This window comes from Xiphophorus maculatus, chromosome 4 (assembly GCF_002775205.1).
Source record: "Xiphophorus maculatus strain JP 163 A chromosome 4, X_maculatus-5.0-male, whole genome shotgun sequence".
In the NCBI taxonomy this organism is placed as follows: Eukaryota; Metazoa; Chordata; class Actinopteri; order Cyprinodontiformes; family Poeciliidae; genus Xiphophorus; species Xiphophorus maculatus.
Window position 1 is genome coordinate 20,512,948 of NC_036446.1, and position 23,590 is coordinate 20,536,537.

At 36.8% G+C, this 23,590-nt stretch overlaps 1 protein-coding gene across 2 annotated transcripts in view; it reads right to left on the minus strand.

Moving 5' to 3' along the window:
• The window catches only part of ankrd11 (ankyrin repeat domain 11), a 113,315-nt gene that overhangs the window by 72,750 nt on the left and 16,975 nt on the right, over positions 1 to 23,590 (minus strand). For both annotated transcript variants that reach the window (XM_023332221.1, XM_023332220.1), the window contains exon 2: positions 6,186 to 6,273. The gene's annotated coding sequence lies outside the window, so the exon portion shown is untranslated. The remainder of the gene's footprint in view (positions 1 to 6,185; positions 6,274 to 23,590) is intronic.

Below are 23,590 nucleotides of genomic sequence, written 5' to 3' on the forward strand. Positions count from 1 at the left end.
TATTGGCCCCATGAGACACCAACCAAAATGTGAGAAATCACAAGCTTTTAAAGCAATCCTTTAATATCTGGAAAATGTTTTGATTATGGCCATGTACACTTGCATTTTCATTAGTAGAAAGAACAAGAAAAGGTCCAACGCACTTATTCAAATATGAAACTAGCATGTTCACGTGACATTGTGATATGTTGAAAGGCTTTTTATTAGGTCATACATGCAGCTGTCAAATCCTCAGAGGGCTCTGAAACTCATCGAGAGGTGAAAGCACAAATAGGATTTTCTTGTAAACTACATCCACAGGGGGCTGAATGAGAGTTATTGGGTATACAAACAAAACCCAACCGTGCAGGGAGGGAGGGCTACTTCAATGTTATCTTATCCTCCACCACCTTGGACAAGGGCCTAGCAGCTCTAAAATTAGCCATCACATCTAAACACAGTCTTTGGTGTAGCAGCTACTCTTTGATGGGAACTTGGCTCTCGACTGATGCAGTGCAAGAACACCCAATCCCATTTCCAAATGCAGAGATGTAGCCAAGATTGTATACAAATGCAAGCCAGAGACTCAGAGTCCTTGACAATCTTGGTTTTTACATTTTAGAGGGGAGTGGATGATTACCTGATTTGCATATTTACTGTGAACCGGCATAACGAGCAGTGTTACTCCAATTAATGCGGTTACATAAATCATGTTCTTTTTCATTTCAAGATAAAAAAGGTAACGAAGGAGTCTAAATTATATTGACAAGTCTAAAAGGAAATAAGACTCAAGCTACATCACATTGAGATGTGTTGTGTCAGATTAGTTTTACAGCGATGCAGCATGGAAACTAATAGGACTATTTTATAATCTCACACCCATTTTTCAAACACAAGCTTATAGCTGGAGGGATTCAAAGAACACCAACATTTCAAGCAGTTATGGGCCTAAATAGTTCAAACATCAATAGCTACCATTTACAAGATTATGCTTTGCCATGTATTTTAGATGCACCTAACAATCAATCATTCTCCCTCTGCAAAAAGGGAAAAATAATTATCTAGTAATACTTAAATGTGTATAATGTATTTTTTTAAATACAACAGTTTGATCAAAACCCCATGTATTGGTAAGACAAAAATATATAATACAAACACGTGTTGGTATTTAGTTGTCTTATGTTTCCAAATAAATGATCTTAACTGATCAAGATTTTTTTTTGTCACAGATGAGATGAAACACTTCAGATAAGTTATTTGACAATGCCAAGTAACTGTGGTATTCCATTCCAATTATGTGCATAGTTGCATTACACAAGATATAAATGCCTCACATAAAAACCAATTAAATATGTTTGATATGTATTAGCAGCACAGCACCATAGTCAGGGAAACATTTGCTATTTTTTTTTTTAATAAAGAGGTTTTTCAATATTATCATGTTAAAGTGATACTGCAGTCAATTTATGTGTACCCCTAGCACAGGACATTGATTTTTATAGTATCAAATGCATTTATTTAAATAAAAAAGGTGGCATTCAATCACAGTATTATGGTTATGACAAACGTCTTCATACAAAATTCACTTTTAGAACAACAAGACCAAATCAGATGGCTTTTATGTAGCTACATTAAAAGAATGTGATGATGAAAATCAGAGAAATACTTCAGATCGCCAGGTCAAAAAGTCATAGCTAAACAGCTTTAAGGATTCGTCCTACTCCAGAAATTACTATCTGTATTTAGGTAACATTTAAGCATAGTTAATTACAATATAATTTTGCAGTTAAGTGTTTGCTAAAATTCATTCAGCAAATCAGTTATCTTGCTCACTAAATGTCACCCTTGGTAGCAGAGGGAACCATGTTAACAACTGAAGCAAAGTTTTAACTGCTGATCTGTGGAAACTTTTTCCATCAAGGATTCACAGCCTTGTTTGTTGAGTGAGAACTCATGTAGCTGCAGTGAGTGCTTTCATCCAATGAACTTTACAGAAACAGCAACACAACTATCCAACAATCAAATTCTAAGGTAAGTAAAGATTCAAGCTTTGTTTGGACCCCAACTCCAATAACAGAGCTAAACTCCCAGGTAGAAAGAGCAAGCAAGCTCTACTGTATGAGAATGAGGATGATGAGATAAAAGAAAAAAAGAGGAGAAGCAGCAGCCAACAGGGGAATTCTTTCTCACACTGTCTTACAGGCTGTCAACCTTGAGAAATTCAACACAGAATGAACTTGTAGCCTCTGTGCAATCACTGGACATACTGAAATCCAAAACCCTTGGCAGGCAATAAAGCCAAGTGCTGCATCTCCTTGCAACCCATTTCATTGAAATTGTATGACCAAGAGTAGACCTGAAATTCCCCTGCCTAAGATGTAAGCTCCCTGCCATTCAACTGGCTATTAGCGTATTCCTCCACACTCCGAGCCACAGAGGCTCGCCTGTTCCCTGCAAACAGACTGCTTCTATAAAACATCAGTATGCAGTCTGCCTCTAAGGGAAGGGGGAGGAGCAGCACTGGGGAAGGAAAAAGGGAAGGTTGGGAAAACAAAGCTTTTATGGTCGTCGCTCCAGCCAGGCCAGGCAGAGCCGCAGTAGCGGGGGCGAGTTATGTAATGTGACTGGCAGGCCCCACTTCCCAGTTCAGATCTGCTGCTCACACTAATCCCTCCTGAGGAACAAACCCTGCTTTGGAAGAAAAGGAGGAGATAGAAGTGGAGCTGTGAGGAAAAGCAGTAGAGGTCTGAGATTACAAGAATTTTAGCCTTTCATCTGCACCAAATCGAACTCACCGACATCTACCCTCTGAGCTTCACTGCTGAAAGATTACAGTCAAAATAAAAGCAAAACTTCTAATGATCGGCTACGGTGCACAGTTGCTAGTTCTGTGCAAACACTCTACATGCAAAAAACTGAAACAATATATATTCACACTACGTGAAGAAGGGAAAAAGATATAATACTAGGGATGTACCGATATAAAAATATGGGCTGATATCGATATTAACAATGTAGTTGTGACTAATAAACGAGATTCAATATATCTCCCCATTCTTTTGAAACCCTGAAAAAAACGACAGGACCGCTGACATTTCTTCTCTGCCTCAGTAAAAAACACCACAATCTTATGACCACAGAAAAACCTACATCAACATTCTCCCCCCTCCACTTAGAGGAACACAAACATAAACAACAACAAATGGATACATACATAAGATATTAATATCTACCCAAATTTTACTTATCGGACTAATACTGATATTTAAATTCTTTTAAATGAAAATCAGCCAATAATGATGTTAATGGCAATATATAGTGCGTCCCAAGATAATACCTCATCACTGATTCCAATATTATTTTGCTGATACGTGCAGTAGATTTATACAGTTGCATTTTCCAAACACAGCTCTTATGGCAACTCTTTACAGGAAGCTATAAATCACTTAACATAAATGCTTCCTTTAGTCGAATTATAAAATTATTTTTAGATAGATTCTAAAGACGAGGTCCTAAACCAGTGGTGCCCAAACTTGGTACTCGAGGGCCAGCATCCTGCATGTTTTAGTTCTCTCCCTGGTTTAATGCACCTGGATCAAATGATGGCTCGTTATAAGGCCTAAGAAGAACACTGACATGCTGAAAAGGTTGTTACTACCACCAGGGAAAGAACTAAAACGTGCAGGATGCGTGCTGCTCGAGAACCGACTTTGGGCACCCCTGTCCTAACTCATCTGTAGAAATATGAGTGCAAAGAGAGTTATCAGCATTGAGCAGCATTCAGTTCTGATGTTGGAAATTGGATTAATAAATATTAACATCTTTTTGATGTCATTTATTCAGATGTAGATAAAGTTGGAACACTAGTCCAGTCTTGGCACACTTGGTACTCTCTTCCAAACTATGGCTTCAAAATCTTGCTGTGAAAACAGGCCACTATTTTTTTTTTTTCCATTTTTTTCTCCGAAGAGTTTTTGCGGCGCTAGTGGCTCGTATTTTTTTAAACAGTAGGCAGACAGGAAGGAGGGTGAGGAGAGGGGGAAGACATGCGGCAAAGGTTGTCGGGACCGGGAGTCGAACCTGCGACGTCCGCGTCGAGGACTAAGGCCTCCAAACGTGGGGCGTGCTAACCCCCTGCGCCACCACAGCACGAACAGGCCACTATTAGAAATACCACAGGACCAGATTCAGTGAAGCATACACTAGCACACACTTCATGCATACCTGCAAACTCAGCTTATTGACTCCCTCCTTTGCTAGCTAATAAGTATTAAAGCAGAGGATCATTTCAAGCCTCCCCTTCCAGCACCTAAAATCAACATGAAAACATTTAATCTTAGACCTAGCCAGAAACTTAGTAAAAAAATAAATAAAATCTGTGCTCAGTGAAATTGGTCCTTTTTAAAGATCAACTAAACTTCTTTTTAATGATGCATAATGAATTTAGTTTTTCATCCTTTCTTACATAATGCCATTCAAGATTTTTTGACACATAAAAAAAATAAATCCTACTGACAATTGCTACCATCGCAACAGTCCAACCTTTTAAAATAATAAAAAACAGTCTGACTGTCAGTGAACTGCATGCTAGGAATTCAAGTTAGAAAGGGCCTGTTGTGATAAAATTCAGGTGAGCAGCATGCGGAGAGCGTTGGCTGTGACCGGGTAAATAAGAACAAAGACAACGAAACAAGTGATCACCAGCAACTTCAGTCAGTTCTGTCAAACCATGAGACCAGGTTGAGGATTTAAAGCAGTTAAAAATAAAACTCGGATTCTGATTAACTGAGCTGCTTGCCTGGAAAGCATGTGACTGGCCTCACATGAGGTATGGGAGGAGGAGAGCGGCAGAGGGTTTGGTGTAAGTGTGACTGAGGGGGTGTGCATGCGAGAGTGTTTATCCAGCCCCCGAATGCACACACGCAACATCCAGACTGTTGGCATTAAAATAAGCTTTGTGATTAGTTTTCCTGGTTTCCACTGATAGAAAGAAGATCTAGACAACTCTTAGAGGTGAACAGAAAAAGCTCTTGCTGCTGCAGAGCCACAAAGAGGGCCGGACGGAAGGAGACTAATAGATTAAGGGGGAATGAGAAGAAAAATTAATTTATACAAAGGTGAGGAAAAGGTCAAAACACTAGCTGTTAGTGTAAGGAGCCATTACTGAGAAACAAATATTTAACAAGACGAATTTGACTGTTTTTAATTTTGCTTTTGTAATCAGATGTTAAGATTTATTTTTAATGAAGTTTGGTTGATTCTTACAACAATCTCATGGTGTCAAATTTATGAATTGTATTTATTTTACCTTCCTCTTTAAATGTGCCTGACACATCCACATTGCATCTGCCTTCTATTCTCACTAATATCTCAACAACTATATTAGTAGAGATGTGATAACACTACATGTGACAAAATTTACCCTAACTTTGCTTATGCTGTGTTAATATTCTTGACAAAGACATAATATACACAGTTATTTCACCCAAAACTACAACTTTATATGGGATTTCTGCTACAGTCACACAACCAACAGGAAGCCATATTTGTGCGTGCTGCCATGTATGTGTGAAATAGAGACTGGGGGATTCAGAGGACTTCTGTTGGACACATGCTAGTTGTGCATTACAGAGGCTGTGACCTACTTTTTATAGACAAGCACACACACAGCCTCTGACAAAGGGACAGAAAAGCAGAGGTTAGGCACGCACTAAGCCTCATTCTTAATACATGCATTCCAGTGGATAAAGCTCAATACTAGTGTGCTTTCAGCCTGCCTGCTGGTACAGGCATCTCATCTCTTGCATGTCTAACAATACATGCAAGAGAGGTAAAGGCAAGGTAAAGGCAGATACCCCTTTGTGAAATTAAACCGTCTCTGAAAAGCTTTTCATTTACTTTTAAAAGTGAAAACACAAACTAATATTTAAATAATAAAGCATATTTCACCTGAATAATGTTCACTTATCATAGAACAATAGGTTTGGAAAATAGCCAAGTAAGACACAAGGTTTCTGGTGGCACATCATAAAGAATGCCCATACATGATGCAACACAACCCATATTCTGAAGGAAAAATATCAAAAAAGCCAAAAAGAATAAGCTTAAATAGGTGCTTACTAAAAATGCCTCAACAGAAACAGCCTTAGAAAAGGAGCAGAAACAGGCTTGATGTGAAATTCTCTAAAAGATATTTTTGAACCTACCGATTCCATGGCTGTGGGAGAATGTCAGTGGGCTAAAATCCAACAAGAAAAAAAAAAAAACACCTGCTGCTGTAGCGTCCCCACAATCCTGAAAAACAAGATAAAAAAAAAGCATTAATTCCTGAAACAACACAAACAGTTGCACATTCCTTGCCATAAATGTGTCTGTATGTGGATGCAAAAGGGTCATGTTTCTCCCTCCAGGATCAGTAATCGCACAGTTTTCTGGCACAGTGAAAATGGACAAAAACATAAACATGAAGTTGGGAACTGTAAAGCTATACAGCTATGCAGAATCACAAACCTCAATACTGGTTCTTTCTATAAAGCATATAGTCTGAGCAACCATCTAGCCTCACTAAGAGTAGATGGTTGCTCTACCATGGGGAAGGGCAGATTAACTATTCATTGATTTTTATGCTCTCAGTTTTAAATGTTAAGGCTTAATTAATTCATGGTCTTTGTGGCCAATTATGACTAAATTACAAGTGACAAACTGATGCAGATTCAGAACAACATTAAAGGGGGAACAGTCCTGGGAGTCTAGTTTCACTTCACAATGGTTTTTTAAAAATGTGTCCACAGCCAACCAGGCTTCTGTGGGTAGAAAAACGCTACAAAGTTATGATGGCAACATTTGGAAGGGTTTAGGGTTTCAAAAGCACTAAAATCTTCTGTCACATAGTATCTATGGGTTCTTTTAATACGTTGCCATAAAAAGATCCGCCGTGACCAGAGTTGTCTCCCACTGTCTGGAGGATAAAAGTAATACCGTTCTGCCTCGCTCAGCACCTATTGCTACACACTGCTGTTGAGCTGGCTTGCAAAACCTGTAAATTCAGCTCTCTGAAAACACTTTCGGTAGCACAGATCACATCAGTCACTCTTAAGATTACAATTGATAAACTGCAAGCTACATGCCATTTAGCCGACTGACTGCAAAGTCTACTTGAGCAGACAGCCTGACTAATGAAACAGCTAATACCAGTTTTGAACTCTTGGTACACACACATTGCATGTTTAGTTTGCTTTATTAGTTTATTTACCAGGGACAATGTACAAAAAAAACATGTAAAGCCCAAAAACATCAAACTAAAAAATCCAACTGATTATAATGTTTAGCAAGAAATATTGTCAGAATTTGAAGTTTAAAAAAAATAATTAATCAAGCCCACCGATAACCTTTGTTTTTATTAATCCCATTACATAAAAATGACCAGAACATTCCCTATACATGGCAAAAACAGCTAAAAAAGGAAATGATAAACTTTGGTTACAACCAAATGATTTCTAACTTGATCTGAGCATATCCAACCAAAACCAAACTGTTATGATTAATATGGATTTTAGTTTTTAATCTCCACAGTCCTGTTGTCTACATGTTGAAAAAGCCACACAATGTCATCCAATATTAGTATTCAACAGTATTATACTTTAACCCTAAATATATCATAGTTTGGCAAATACATAAATGTGATGTGAAAAACAACAATACACACTCACTAATTTGCATACACAAAAACAGATTTATAACCTGGTCATTTTGCTACAATTGGTAAAAGACTCACTTGATGACATTTTCTTCCTTCAGGAAAGAAAGAATTTATACGTTTGATAATCCCAAAGCAATAATAATAAAAAGCATACATAGCAATGGAATAAAAATTAGATCGAGGTAAAAATTTTACAAGATAAAATACAAGGCCAGCCTCAGCTTTTACCTATTCATCCTTGTCACAGGTGCAAGCAGTAAAAAAGTTTTTTTTTTTTTTTTTTGTTACTTCAGTAAAGCAGGTGGTACATGCAATGTAATCCAATCATTTGAGGGAACCAGATAAGGCCCCAAAGAAATACAGCAAGGTTCGATTGCAGAATGATAAGCAGCATCTACAAGCTAAAGAGATGCAACTGTGCGGGCTTTACTTCAATCTTTTAAATGTATGCATTCCCTCCAGGTTGTCTTAAATTTCACACAATGTACAAAATATAGGAATCCATCATAACAGTGTGCCAGTCTTATGCCAGACACAATATCCGAAGCCTGATGAAAATGATCTTTTTAATTGCATCTTCATCAATAAATTAGGTTTAAATTAGGTTAGTGAACTTCTGAATCTGTAAAGCACTGCTGTAGGGATTCAACAGTTAATAGTAAATCATCTGAACATGTTTCCCATATCTGAAACAATATATTACACGGTCGTAAGAGATGAGCAATGCACTATATAAATGAGCAAGCAAAACAGACATGGGTTATCAATTTTTAAAATCTGCATTTTTAGCTAAACCCAAATGCTGCTCCTGTAAACTTCATCACATCACACAACAGTCCGTCTCTGAATCCAAAAGGAAAGTCAACAAAACATTCAATTTAGTGATAAATTGCCTCCTGTCTGTACCAGCACTGCCAAGTGGGCATGTGAAATAGTTTGTAAGGCTAAATTAATTCAGATTTTTCATGCTACGGCTTTCTTTTGCTGCAGGACACACTGGAAATTTAAATGGATTTTTTTTTTAGCCAAAACAAATCAGAATGCGAGGCCAGATTCGTGGACTAAATATTGCAAAAATAAAAGAACAGGATGTCTAAAAGGGTGTGTATTTCCAGGTACAGTGTGATTTTATTCAGCAATAAAGTAATTATGTTACCTTCAGTTATGAAAATGCTGCATGTATCAAAAACAACTTAAAAGATATTTGACTTTGCATCATAGCCAAATTGGTCTCAGTCTCTTTAAGAACCTACCACCATTTCCAACACTCCCGCTTAAGCACACAGTGTTTATCAAATCTATTGTATCTGGAACACATACCTTCAGACTTTCATGACTTTCATTAAAAGTCATGTTAAAAACATACTTGGCCACCTGAACGGTATTTTACTGTCCTTTAAACTCTAAACCTTTTGATCTTAATCTGTCAGATCTACATCAGGTGTGAGTATAGAAAGGACATTGTGATGAAAAGTAGTGAGGAAAATATGGTATGTGAAAATGTGAGGAAAAAATGGATATCATCACTGCAATATTCAATGGCATCAGCTTGTTGTTTTCCTAATATTGTCTGGACACATCCAGAAAGTACTACCTCCCTGACAATCTGATTGGTCCCCCTTCCTGCAGTGAAAATAACACGGGCAAAAACAACGAAAATGGCTCCAGCTTATTAAAAAGTTCCCACAGTAAAAATCCACCTTACTTCATTTAAAACAAGAGAACCAATCTGTTCTCGTCATCGTACCAACTGGTTTCCTGTATTTAATGTTCTGGCTCAAAGAGTTCATAAAATGCTAAAGGAACATTGCTACAATGTTATTGTTGTTTTAGCACACTTGTACTCTGACATAAATGACTCTAAATTACCCTAAATTGGACAAGCACTTTTATATTCAATGTTAAAATAATTTTGAACAAATGTAGTACAATTTCAAAACTTGAAATGCTTATGATCTTAAAAGAGAACATGTTGATACTTCTCAACTAGAATACAATCAAGTTAAATTAAATTATGCAGCTACAATAAATCTGACATTGTAAGACTATCATTATTATTATTAATAGTGTGACTTTTGATGATCAATAATACTATAAAGTCACAACATCATAAAAAGAAATTTAGAACTCAGTGAAATATTGTAGCCCTTCCCCCTAATACTCTCTTCAGCTATACAACGAGAACAGGGCTTTAATCAGGATTTAGGCAGGACGACATGTGAGGATATTTAACAGAGGCCCAGTGTTGGGCTGACATTCCAGTAATTATGGTTAACACCCCTCCACTCTGGTCTGAACCCGCATTTGTTTCATCTATCTGGATTTAAGGCACCACAGAGGGATTTAAGACCACTAGCAAGTAGAATCTAGTTGTCAGATTTAGCACAGGAAGGGTGGCAGGTGGGACTGCAACAGGATTAAGGCCAGACCTCTTTGGGATGGCTTTGAGGAGTAATGATGATGATAGCAAGATGCGCTTTTGTGTTTGTACTGAAGCGAATCCTAAGGGGAGTTCCCCTGTGGGAATAAGAGTACTAACCTGTTGAAATAATCAAGGTACAGAGAAAGAAAACAATTCCTCATGATTACAAAGTAAACAAAATTTAACTAAACACATATCCGTTAGCTGAAAGTGTTATGCATAAAAAGGTTACAATAAACTGTCTCCATAACAATGAATGCAATCTTTCCATCTCTCTAAATTAATACAATGTAATCTGTAAATATGAACATGTTTCAATACAAACTTCTTGAAAAACTAATGATGCATGCCCTAGTTACACATTTTCCAGGAGTGCACCAATGTGAAAATGTGGACCATCAGACGACTGAATAAATACTACATTGCCCTCCCTCCAACTTCAGAATAAAAAGAAAAACTAAAGAATTAAATATTGGTTGTTAATATTGGCTCAGTTTTATCTATCAGACCGATACTGATACATTAAAGAAATGACTAATAATGGCCGATACCAATGTCTGTGCAGACATATCGTGCATCAGTAACAAATTTCCCAGAAAATAAACATATAGAAAACCGTTGGCAGGTGTGCGATCCAGAGCATAAGCCAGCCAAGTGACCGTCTCTGTGTAAACAGCTGACAGAATGGCTACTCAATTCCAGAGCCATCAAAGAGAGAGCAATGTTCAACAAAGTGCCACCCAAACAAGGCTGTCTCATTACTATATATAATAACGATGTAATGGTGCTTAATGTAACATTAATCAGCAGAAGCAAGTACCTGTGAACCACACCTGGCTCCCTCTGGTGCAGAATTGTGATGCATGTCTCACGTCAATGACGTAGAAGTCCGATAAAGTGTGACATGACTGTTCAGACTGCAAACAGTTTGAACATTATTGTATACATATCCGACTTAGTATGGTACATATGGCACAAACAGAATTTTTTGGTGGGTGAAAAGATCACAATTGGGCTCTTCAGACTAGTATGAAAAAATCTGATATGGGTCACATATGGTCAAAGAAAATCAAATTTGGTTCACATTTACCTGCTGTGTAAACATAGCTGTAGTAAGTTATAGAGGAGGGTATTGCCCTTCCTCCTAAAAAAAACTTAAAACTGAAAAATCCATTTCTTTGTCTACTTCATCACTGTAAAACAGGTGATTTTCCTCAGAGAAACCTTGTCCATTGTACTTATTTCATCATTATTTTAATATAGAGTGCTTCTAACAATGTTCCACTGCGCTTTGCTGAATCATCGGCAGCATTTCTACTTTGTAACACATTTGTCAAATACAGAAAATCTAAAAAACCATAAAGAAATTCCAGCTGGCTTTTCCTAACATTAGTAAAATGATCAAAATAGGCAAAAGTCGTAGTTTGAAGATGTTACAAAAGACCAAAATGATTTCACTGTACATAGGTATCATGTAAATATATATATATATATATATATATATATATATATATATATATATATATATATATATATATATATATATATATATCTGGCACAAGATACACCATCCACGATAATACTAGTAAGACTTCTTAGGCAACAAAAAAAAGAGATGAAATGTTTTTTTTAACAAAAATACCAATTGCCTTCTACTTGAACACTTATTAAAACATACGGACAGAACCACAAGAACACAGTAGCATCTCTTACCATATGCATTTTAACAGTGATTCCAACGCACTGACTATAAGCAGAATTTGGTGATCATTTCAACCCTGTTATGATGTGTATACACATCACTGATTTGAATATGTTACTTGCCCAGGTCAAATTCAGTTCACAGGGGAGCAAGAGAAAATTAGGGTGGAGAGTTAGTCTCAAAAAGCAAGTTAAATAATACAAAAGAGTTTTTACACAGAAGGACAGACAGTCAACGAAGCAAAGTAATCTACAGAATGCAGAAGAAACGGGTATTTCATCCTGTGTAGAAAAGAATAAACCCAAAGCAAAATAAAAGTGAAACTGCCCCCTGTGCAAGTTTCAGGAAGTAAAATTATCCAGACATTACTAGGTTATAAAATGATTTAAACCCAAACACTGTTTCTACTATACCATTTACATATTTTTTCTTTAAATGAAAACTGGAAAAAGTAAATAAAATAAAATAAATTGATGAAACAAGAATCTCACCATAAATATACTGTTTAAAGCAAATGCAATGTCTGGTAAGCTTCATCGAGCTGCTGTATTGCATACGTTACGGACAAATGTTGGGGATCCCATCGTTTAAAACTTCAACAAAGTCCATGCTTCCAGCAAGCAATCGTTTCTCCATAGCCAGGTCTCCAGACTTTTTGTGCAAAACAAAGTGTAGAACAAGAGGCCGGTTTCAACCAGGCTAGCTCTCCCCAAGTGCCTACTCTCCCTGCAGCCTTTCAGCGGCAGGCAGTAGCAAATATCAGATGAGAGAGAAATGATAATCAAGTTTAACTTTACCTAAAATATTCCAGAAGAACTTTTCCTCACCAAGTTCAAGTCAGAAATAGTTCTTTACAAAAAAATGCCTAAACGTAGCTAAATGTTCAGTTTGATATGTTTGTGAGCTGTTGAGCAATGTTAAAACTTTGCATTAATTTTGATTTTCTTCCATTTAATCATTTTATAACTTTAACACATTTTAGTAAGTTTCCTAAATTGTACAATTCTGCTTTAAATAACTTTGTTTACTATATTGCTAATCATTTTCAAATCAATATTGACTTCATGAACAGTGATTACAAAAAACACTGTAAAACTACAAAGTTAAATGTGATGCAGTTGAAAATTTGGAAGCACCATCTTTTGAGTGGCACACCAGTGCAAATAGAACAAAACGTTAGCACCCTTTCTGCTCAGAGCTCAAGACTAAGACAGGAATTTCTTGTTTGTAGAGACTGTCTTAAGCCTCTTGTATACTTCTGCAGCAGACTTTAAAAAATAATACATCCCTGTCTACAACTTCCCAAAACCTTTCAGCAAAAATGTGATCTAATGAAACCAAACCTGAACTTTGGTCACAGTTCCAAAAGGGATATTTTTTTTCCCTTTTAGAAAAACATCCCAGTACATAACCAAAAGAACACCATATCCAGAGTGAAATATGGTGTTCTTCACAACAAACAGAACTTTTTGTCAAAGTCAGTGAGATCAAACCTTTCCGAATACCAGTCAGTGTTAATCCAAAATCTTTAGGTGTCTGCCAGAAAGTTGGGAGATGAAGAGATTTTTATAGTAAGAATAAATCTAAATCAATTCAGGTACAGCTTTTGGAACGCACTAGTCAGAGATCAAAACTAAACTTAGTAGAAAACCTGGGAAGTCTCCTGGAAAAGGATGTGGAAACAATGTGTCTTCACAATCTGAAAGATTTGGAAAAGTTCTGTACAACAAAATGGGCAAATACGACAAAGTCTGGATTTGACATGTTAACGGACTCATAAAGAAGACTGAATACTGAAATGTAACTTAAAACATGATTTAGCAAAGTTTTAAGTTTGCTTTTTAAGTAAATGAGTAACATTAACAATGGAAATTTAATTGAAATGAACGATTCCATCAAAAATATTTTACAAAACAAAAACCTTGCATTTTGTCAGGTATTGCTGTTTATTTCCACTGTGTTTACACTTATTGGTAGGTAGGTAGGTTAAACTTTATTAATCCCATAGGGAAATTGAGGTTATCTGTTGCTCACACATTAATTCACATCCACACAGCATTAAAATCGTACAGCTGGAGACATCCATAAATGGTACAAGAATATAATAAATAAATACATTACCACTAAAAAGAGGTCTAGTAAAAGTGTTTCAATATGTTAAGCACTTTTAACAAAGTAAAGCAGTAATTTTCAATGCCTCTCTGTTTAAATAATTTTATTCTTATTATGGCAAATAAGAATAAAATTCTTATTCTCTAATAAAATTTAATGGATTGAACTTAGTTCAATCCATTAAAAAAAAAACATCTTCATTTAACTTCTCAAAATTTTAGAGAGTACAAACAGACATACAAAACTGAGGGGGGGGGGATCCTTGTCATGTGAACAGGGAAAAAAAACCTATGGGTAGGCCAGTCACGGTAGCAAATTTTGCTGAGCGATTAATTGTCTCAAAAAACTATTGCGATAAACGATAATATTGTCTGAAGACCTTTTTACACTGATTTAATGGAAATGACGTAATAATGCATGTGATTTCCTGCCAAAGATAGATACACTTTATTTTCAAAAGAACATTTAGCACTGGAACTGATAAACAAAATAAACAAAACAACCAAAAACAAAAATAAAATGGATTCTCAGTCTCCATTAACAAAAAATGTACTTGATAAAAACTAAACAACATAAAGCCAAAGTGTAAATAAATACTGCATTCAACCAAAAGAGTGCAGATTATGAAGTCTGTATATTATGTTGCCCTTCAGTAATAATTAGATTTAAATAGAGAAGATGGGCACATCGACTACCTGATGCAATAGTTCACACTACATGATTTTTTGCTCCTATTTTTCCCCTTACAACAATCTTAGATTGTTGGTCTTTCTAAGATTGTGTGGTGTGTTACGGTAGATCATCGTTGCCGCTCCGATCCAAATCAGGGGTTTTCCCTGACTGGGAGCTTTAACACAGCCTGTTGAATGTGACAGGTAGCCAATCAGAAAGGCGGATTCTCCTCCCTGTTTTCTGAGGGGAAATTACGTCGGGGAATCCCAAACAGCTGACACGGCGCAACCCGAGGTCCAGCGAACATTGGAGATGATATGTGGAAACAACATTAATGTTTATTCAACATGCAAAGAATATAGAAATGACAAGGGGAGGAGTTGGAGCGAAATTGCTACCGCAGTTGATATACCCGGTAACTTTTCAGCTGTTCTTCGTTAACGTGACGTAAATAGGTTATAATGATTTTCATTCAGTCAGGACTTTACGCTGACACTAGCCACATGCATTGCAGGTAGATTGTAGTAAAGCATTGATTAATGCCTTGTTTTAAAATTAGTTCACTGGACTTGTAGCCATTATTTTGTGCCCATTGTTGGACACCACACGGCAGGAACGAACCCGATCAAACCGTTATACCAAGGATTTCTGTCGGCTAATGTGTGATCTGTCAGGTTTTGAAAATGGGCCAACAATCGGCCGACAGCTCTAAGATCGTGTAGTGCGTGCTGGACTTTACACTAAGTAAATGAGGAAGGGAGGGTCAGTGGAGAGCACCGGAGTTGAGCCTTTTTTTATTCGGTATCATCAACAGAAAGAGAAAAAGGGCGGAAGAGACGATAGTGCCGATAATTGAAATGACGTCGATAGTTTTAATTTATCGTACGATTAATCGATTTATCGTTTATCGCGACAGGCCTAGCTATGGGACACATCCTGAAGGAGTCAGGAACCGAGATGCTATGGATAACATAAACCAACCATCAAGACCCAGAAATAAACATGTGGGGCCAATGGCAAAAACTTGTTGGAAATTACACATAACCCTGTTCGGCTACATCTCTTAAGCTTGTAGATGCTGCTTAGCATTCTGTTCCAAACACACAAGCATTGACTTCCCAAACTTTTACTATGCAAAAAAGATATCTGCCTATGTCTGTACAGTTAAACCCAAACTTATTTATAACCTTTGGGAAAATTAGATGGAAAAATACACTTACAGCCAGTCAAATAAGTAGCACATTTCTCAGAAGATCATAAAACAATGTAAAGGACAAAACTATTTCAAAGAATATAACTGTTTTTATTTATATTTAATTAAACAAATGGAATGGCAAATATTTATACCTTTTTAAATAAGCCAGGCAAAAATCATGTTCATCATAGAATATCCTCAGTCTAGTTCCGTCCACAGATCATCAGATGAAGAGTAGAACTCAAAACATTAGTAGTGGTTCCAATCAGAAAAATATTTGGTTAAAATTAAAAAGTTATGCTAAACTTAAATATAGTATTGGTGCTATAGATATCACTGGGCTTAACTGCATAACTGCATCTTTATATATACATAATACCAAGCCAAGTAGGGATGAAAATGCATCCACCGAGTTTGTTTCTTTTTACAGGTTACAAATAACTAGATTCCAGGTTTAACCGTTCAAATGCCAATAAAAAATAAATTCAGGAACAAGACGCAAACACAAACTGCCCGAGTAATCCATGACAGGCAAAAATAAAACCAACCCTGCAATTATGAAAAGGTGACAATACCAATTGCCCAACATACCCGGGTGTCTGAAAAAGATAATGGAAGCATAAATATTAACTAAATACACCAAATATTAGCAAACATCACTCCATATGTCACCACTGAATACATGACACTGTATATGTGTATTCCATCAATATCCTTTTAAAGTGACTTAAGAAAAAGCATGTTTGAAGAAGAGCGTCTTCAGCTACTGTTTACATGAGTCAAGGCTATCAAGACAAGGTAAAAGCAAAGCAACCTCACTTGACAGGTCAAGGCACAACAATGTGGAAAGAGCGATCCACCCATGTTTTATAACTGGTCCTTCAGAGTACGACTACATTTTAGTTTAAGGAACTGAGGGCTCCAGATAGAGTATGAGGCTTTAAAACTCCAGTGAAACAGGAAGGAGCTTAAATGTGCAATGACATGAACGCTAACAGATAATCAATGCAAAGACTTTATAACAATAGTGATGTTAGCAACGTGTGTTCTAGTTAAGACTTTTGCTGAAAAGTTTTGGATTATATGAAGGCCACCAAGTGATTTGAGCAAGTGTGTGAAAATGGCATTAGAGTAGTCTGAACAAAAGAAAATAACAAAAATAATAAATTAATAATCTTTCCAATAGATAACATAGCAAAACAAAAATTGCCTCAAAACAGAGCCTTGGTGTGCTCCACATTTTAGATCAGTAGGACATGACTTGACGGGGTTTAAATGGACACTGAAGCTTCTGTTCGAAACATCAGATCTCAACCTCTCAAAATGTTCAACAGATTCCCAACAAACTATGAAGTCTGCTGAGTAAGATAGCAAGATTTTCATTTTCCTCAGTCTGGCTTAGATGTTAATCAGATCATTCTTATTTTGAGATGTGTGGGGAATAAATAAAGTATAATAATGCAAGATGACTAGTTTTTACTGCATACAAACATTATATCAAGGCAACTGGGAAAAACGTTTTTCGCAACAGTCAACATCTTCACTGTATGACTAGCCCTTCGTGCAGACTTTAGACACCACAATACTCCCACTGCATAAACAGTGTTATCTGAAGATCAGCTTCAATGAATACAGGTGCTGTGGCTGGTGTGGATGGAATATTACTCTTTGGTAAAAAAGCAAATGTGAGAACAAACAGATAACAGCCATTCATCGTGAGGTGCAATGACTGTTTCTAACAAATACATTTGGGACTTTACAGAACCAAGTTCTATTGGATCCTTTAAAAATTGCCAAAATAACAGTTAGTGTCTTGTCCATTACTACTACAATTTTTATGCATGTAGTAGTAGTAAACTACAATCTACCATAGCTACTACTATAAATAGATCTGCATCAACTAAGCTATTCAAAGCAAGGGTGACACATGTTTAGTGTACAGACAAAGACTGCTGACATTACCAGAAAAAGATCAATTGTATCCTCAATCAAATGACCTGCTAAAAATATATAGAATCCATGCAAAAGTCAACAGAGTGCATATTTCACATATCATGTGTCCAGCTCAAGAGTGGCTCAGTTCACATTACATTTAAAATAACTGCCTATATATGCAATAAAATAGAGATAATTGTGTACAAACGTTCCACACATTCATGGTTCTCTATTCCAGGGAAAACAACCGCATGTTTAAGGTTGGATTTAGTCACAACGCTGCAGGTGTTGTCATACACTGGCACTGATAAATGTTCGCTGTCCTATAAGCTTTCCCCAACACTGCTGTAAGAGAAACTGAGCTGATGACACCGGCTCTGCCTTCAACAGTGACCTTCAGGAAGAATCAGGGAGTGTCTTTGATGCTGACAGACTATGACTGCAGATAAAGATGAATCTTTTCACTTAAACCCAGAAAATAACTCTGCACCAGGGCGACTGAAACATTCGTAAAAGCAGAGCTGAACTGGGTGCAAAATAACGTTACTTGAATTCTTGGAACACAGTATCTATTTGTGAGTTTCTACTGAAAGTATCTTTAACCGAATCAAATACCCAAAGGGCAATCATCCCGAAAGAAACAGCTGATGTTCATAGAGCCGGGTGATTTTGATTAGACTTGAACCAGACTTGCATAAGATGTAATAGCTAAAAATGTAGACAATTTTATGCATTTTCATATAGTTTACTTATGTGCTCGCATTCTCGTTAAAGTACTGTTTTAAGCTGCAACCCGAAATAGGAAGCAGAGAGATTTGCAATGTTTTCAAATAATGATAAAATGTCATAATATTTTTGGCTCATTTCAACAAGCAATCAAGAAGTGCAGTGGGCAAGGCACGCAATGCTAAAAAGGTGAAATGAGTTCATCCAACAAGTGAAAAAGCAGAAGTAAATTAGGTCCGTAATGTCTGAGGTTATGCAACAAGTACAAGGATGTAGACAGAAGAATGTATTTGAGTAGCTTTGCTCTCCAGGTTTATGAGCATGGCAATGTAATGAACTGAGAAAAGCTGTAAAATCATTTCATAAATCACCTACAGCTGGTCACGTTTCAGGTTTTGCTATACTTCTGTCTAATAGCTAAAACCAAGTTCAACTGCATTCCAACACAACTTGACGTGTACAACATCCTGGATTCTTTAAATGTTAAAACTGTTAGAGTGATACTTGTTTATGTTCAGCGATAGTTCTTCACCAACACAATCCAACCAGCATAGAGTGCTCCACCCATTACACTGACCAAAATGTCCCTGTTTAGCATACATCCCAAGGCAAATGCAGTAAATGAGCTATGGACCTTAAACCTTTAATAAAGCATCAGAAATCAGAGAAACAGGTGAATCTCTACATAAGGTGAGCACAGCAATGATCAGATGACCATCAAATCTCTCACATCTGCTGTTAATAATGATAACTGCGGTGTGCTGTGGTGGTGAAGGGGTTAAGCACAACCCACATAGAAAGGCCTTAGTCCTCAACGTGGCTGTCGCAGGTTTGATTCCTCGCCTGGCAACCTTGTGTCTTCCCCCTTCTCTCATTACCCTCTTTCCTGTAAATTCACTGTCAAATAAAGGCCAATAGAGCCAATTAAACCTATAAAAATAAATAAATAATGATAACTGCGGCAATCTAAGATGGGAAAACTCCACGGTGTATTACAACACTCAGACGTAAAATCAATCAATCAATCAAATTTATTTGTAGAGCACATTTCAGCAGCAAGGCATTTCAAAGTGATTTACATCATATCAAACACAAAAATACAATGCAACATAGAATCAACAATCAAAACATGACATTAAGTTCCATCATTAAATTTGTAATTGATTACGTTTCAAATACAATCCTAAACAAGTGGGTTTTTAGTTGAGATTTGAAGGAAATGTGTTCATCTGGCAAACTACAATGACAAGGATATACAAAACATAAATAATGAATGAATATAGGTTTTTGTTTTCAGCAGATTAAAGCATGTGTAGTAATTCGGAATATCAAAAATAAAATGTTTCAACTTGAGATGCATTACCTTAGGAAAAAATGACTGTGCAATATGATTGCCAAATATTGATATCATAATATCAATTAATCCACATTTTCCTCACCACCTTGTTACTTCTCTGTCATCACCATCACTCTCCTTAAGCTTTATCAGCTTTGTTACCAGGATTTAGTTCAGATGTGGGCAAACCTATTTCTTGGAAAGACTGGATTGAATGCATGAAACGTAAAAAATTATAGCCTACAAAATACTGCATCCATGCAGTCCTTTCTGATGCAAAACTGCAGTGAAAACTGATTCATTTCAATGTAGTTATGTGTATTTATATTTAATGTTATAGACAACAACATGATTCATGTTTATATTCCAGTCCAGTGGCAGGCAACGAAGCACCAATGACACAGTTTATCAACCTTCACTTAGATCCAGAAGAACCAAAACAACTTATTACTTTCACCAGCGGTGTCCAAGTCCAGTCCTAAGGTCTACTATCCTGCAACTTTTAGATGCATCCCTGTTTCTACACACCCTGCTTTGAATCAATGTCTCATTACCAGGTCTTTGCAGAGCTAAAAGTCACCAATAAGCCATTTGATTCAGCTGTGTTGGAAAATATATACCAAATATATATATAATATATCAAAGCTGCAGGATGGTAGACCTAACAGGACCCAAGGACTAGACTTGGGAACCTCTGAGTTACACACTACCCATTCAGTAGAGTCTGTAAAACCTGAAGTAGTGATTCCAAGGTAATTTGCTCAAATTTTGCAACATGTCCAGATGCAGGTTTGTCTGTTTTCAACATCACGATGCTGTGTTTGGAAGATATTTGTATAACTTGAAGGTGGTTTGAGTACATAAGGACAGGCTTAGAAGTATCCTTTAAAAACAGGCAGAACTGTCACTGCTAACACCTATAAGCAACGAGGCAAAGAAGGTAGAAAAAGAAAAAAATCAATAACTACACATGCAATAGAAAAGGTAATCAAATGACCCAACTAACCATAAGAAAAGAAAATACTATCCTAACTTTGAATGAGGGGAAGACTGTGCAATTTATGATAATTTAATAACTAGAAAATTGTTATATTTATAAGCATTATTTATAAAAAAAAATACTCAATGCTTTTGAAATGAGAATGCTTCTGGTACTGCAGCATAACGTAAGCCCTTGCAACAATAACACACTGTTCTGATGCTAATTGGGACAAATAGATGAAAACATGTGGAATCCTTCTGTTTGATCAACTAAAATATTATCTGCAAAGTGCAACCATAAAAAATGTCTACATGTATCTAATCTCTCAGACAATGATCCAGCTTTGAGGAAACATCCCCCATCCCAGCTCAACAGTATTTGACTCAGCTGTGTGTTTTGACCAATAAATTTAAAACTAAACTAAAGTTAAAAGAATAGAGCACACAGGAAATGAGTAACTTCAACAGGATGGAAGAAAATAAAATGATTTCATTGGATCTGGGGTTTTTTGTTGTTGTTTTTTTTACTGACCCCACAAGGACAGCCAGTGCAACAGTATTGCTTAGTTTAAAAACTTCATTTACAAACTTACATTTTAATCACATAATCTGCATAAGGAGAAAATATTTTGTTTCTAAAACCTCAATATATCCATCATAAAAAGCATTTGGGATACAACTGCTTCAGTTGAATAAAAATAAATAACGTATGTACATGATAAAAGTATGCTCAATATTTGACATTGGGCAAACTCCTGTGTTTTCTATCTGGAGGGCGACAATCAGACAGCTCAGTGATGGGATGTGCAGTGATGTCAGAGACGAACCCCGCCCTACATTAACACTGAACACAAAACCAAACAAACAAAAGGAAGCCACAGAAGCTCAGTAATAACAGCCAGGGTTCAGCCAGCAATATGCCAAAGCATCAGGTATCGGGCCTTATTGTAATAGCTCCACTAATTAGATTCAGTCATCTGCTCCTCTGCGCACAAACACTGAAGGGGAAACCTTACACTGGAGGGTGTGGAGGGAGAGATGGGGGAACAGTGGGACGGGCCGGGGGAGGAGTGAAATAAAGAGATGCACACCACACTGCTGCTCTTCAAAAACATCTACATTATTGATTACTCTGGTTTCTGCAGGGAGGGACAAGACAAAACCATTCCTCCGTATCTCCAGCATGAGCGGGCAATACAGACGAGCTCGACAGCAAAATTCATCTACATGTGTTTATCTCCAATAACCATATAATACTTTTGTAAAGATAAGGTTAGAACTAAACACAGCAATAAGGGCTGCACTAAAGTGAGCCCGGAGTTATAAAAAGACAAGAGAAAAGGGTGTACCTGGTAGAAGGGTAAAATAGGAGTGTGTTACATGAAAATCGAAAGAGCTAAATAAAAGCCTGGTATCAAAAGAAAGCAAAAGAAAAGAGGGAAGTGAGATCTGGGAGGGAATAGGATCTGCAATGAGAGGGCAGCAGTACTCGTGACACAGTTAGCGACAGCGCTTGTTTATTCGGCACAGCCATGCCGTGGTAGGCTTGGCTCACACGCACACTCGCTCAGCCCCCTGTGCTACGAATCTTCTGCTGTTGTCAAGGTAACAAGCTCTCTGGACTGGGGGAAAAAATTCTCACATTCAAAAGATGTCTTTTCAAATACTGGCATCAAGCTGAAACTTGCATGTGCTCACAGCAAACAGCCTGTGTGTTTGAAGGTGCGTCTTTTTTGTGCACTAAAAAGTCACTTTCTTCAGAAAATTGCATGCTGTCTTCCTAGAAAAGACGAATAAAACGTTGCTGCAACACTGGATTGGATTTTACATTTTATGCACCGATAGCAATGAATTTGATCCTCGACGTTATCAATTCATCAAAAAATATTTTACATCCAATTAGATGAGGAAAAACAACACACTGGATATAGGTGATCAAAACAATCATGCAGAGCATGATTGTTTTACTTAGAAAATGCAACTAATAGGGGTGTAAAAGGATCTCAGACAAGATCTTGCAATATTAACACATCACAATATTCCTGTTGATGTGACTGCCATCTCCTAACTGGTCAGCAGAGCTTCACCTGATGAAGTTCAAACAGGTGAAGAGGGTCCCCAGCTATACTTAAATAATTTGTTTGGCAGCATTTTGGGTTTTCAGTAGAAACAATAAATCACAAAAGACAAGACACAAACGATATGTAAGCACTTCAAGTTGTTCAGATGCTGAAAAAGGCAGAAAGGATCGCTATAACGACCAAAGGCTGGAGATCTAGGGGTATGATGAGCTACATCACAATCACAGCACACACCATAAATATCAACTTGGAAATGGTAAATGTTGTACTGCAGACCATGCACAGTTGAAACACTGTTCGAAGGTCTGACAGGATAAAAATAAATCAGAAAAAGACAGACTTCAGTTTGTATAGTTTGAGGCAAAACCAATAAAAATGCAGAGTAAAAGACTTTGCAGCATAAATTTGATCTTGGAAGTTTTCTTGAAGGAAATATTAAAATATTGTCTCATTCTTGTGCTATATTGTCCCGTCTTTTGAGTTTTACATATCGTTACAACCCTAGTAATCAACCTTGCTGGGTTTTTAGCAAAGTCAAATGTACAGGTGTAATCACACAACCATTACAAAGTACAAAAATATGCTGGAGTTTGTACTTTCTTACAAAGAAAGCTTGACTGTGTCTCATTATTCAGCCTTAGTCTAATGTTGGTGAAAATAGTCTCTTTACACGTAGTCCATAAGAGACACTGAAGTACAAAACTAGAGCATGAAAATAATAAATCCATTGAGTAATAACAACCCAACCAA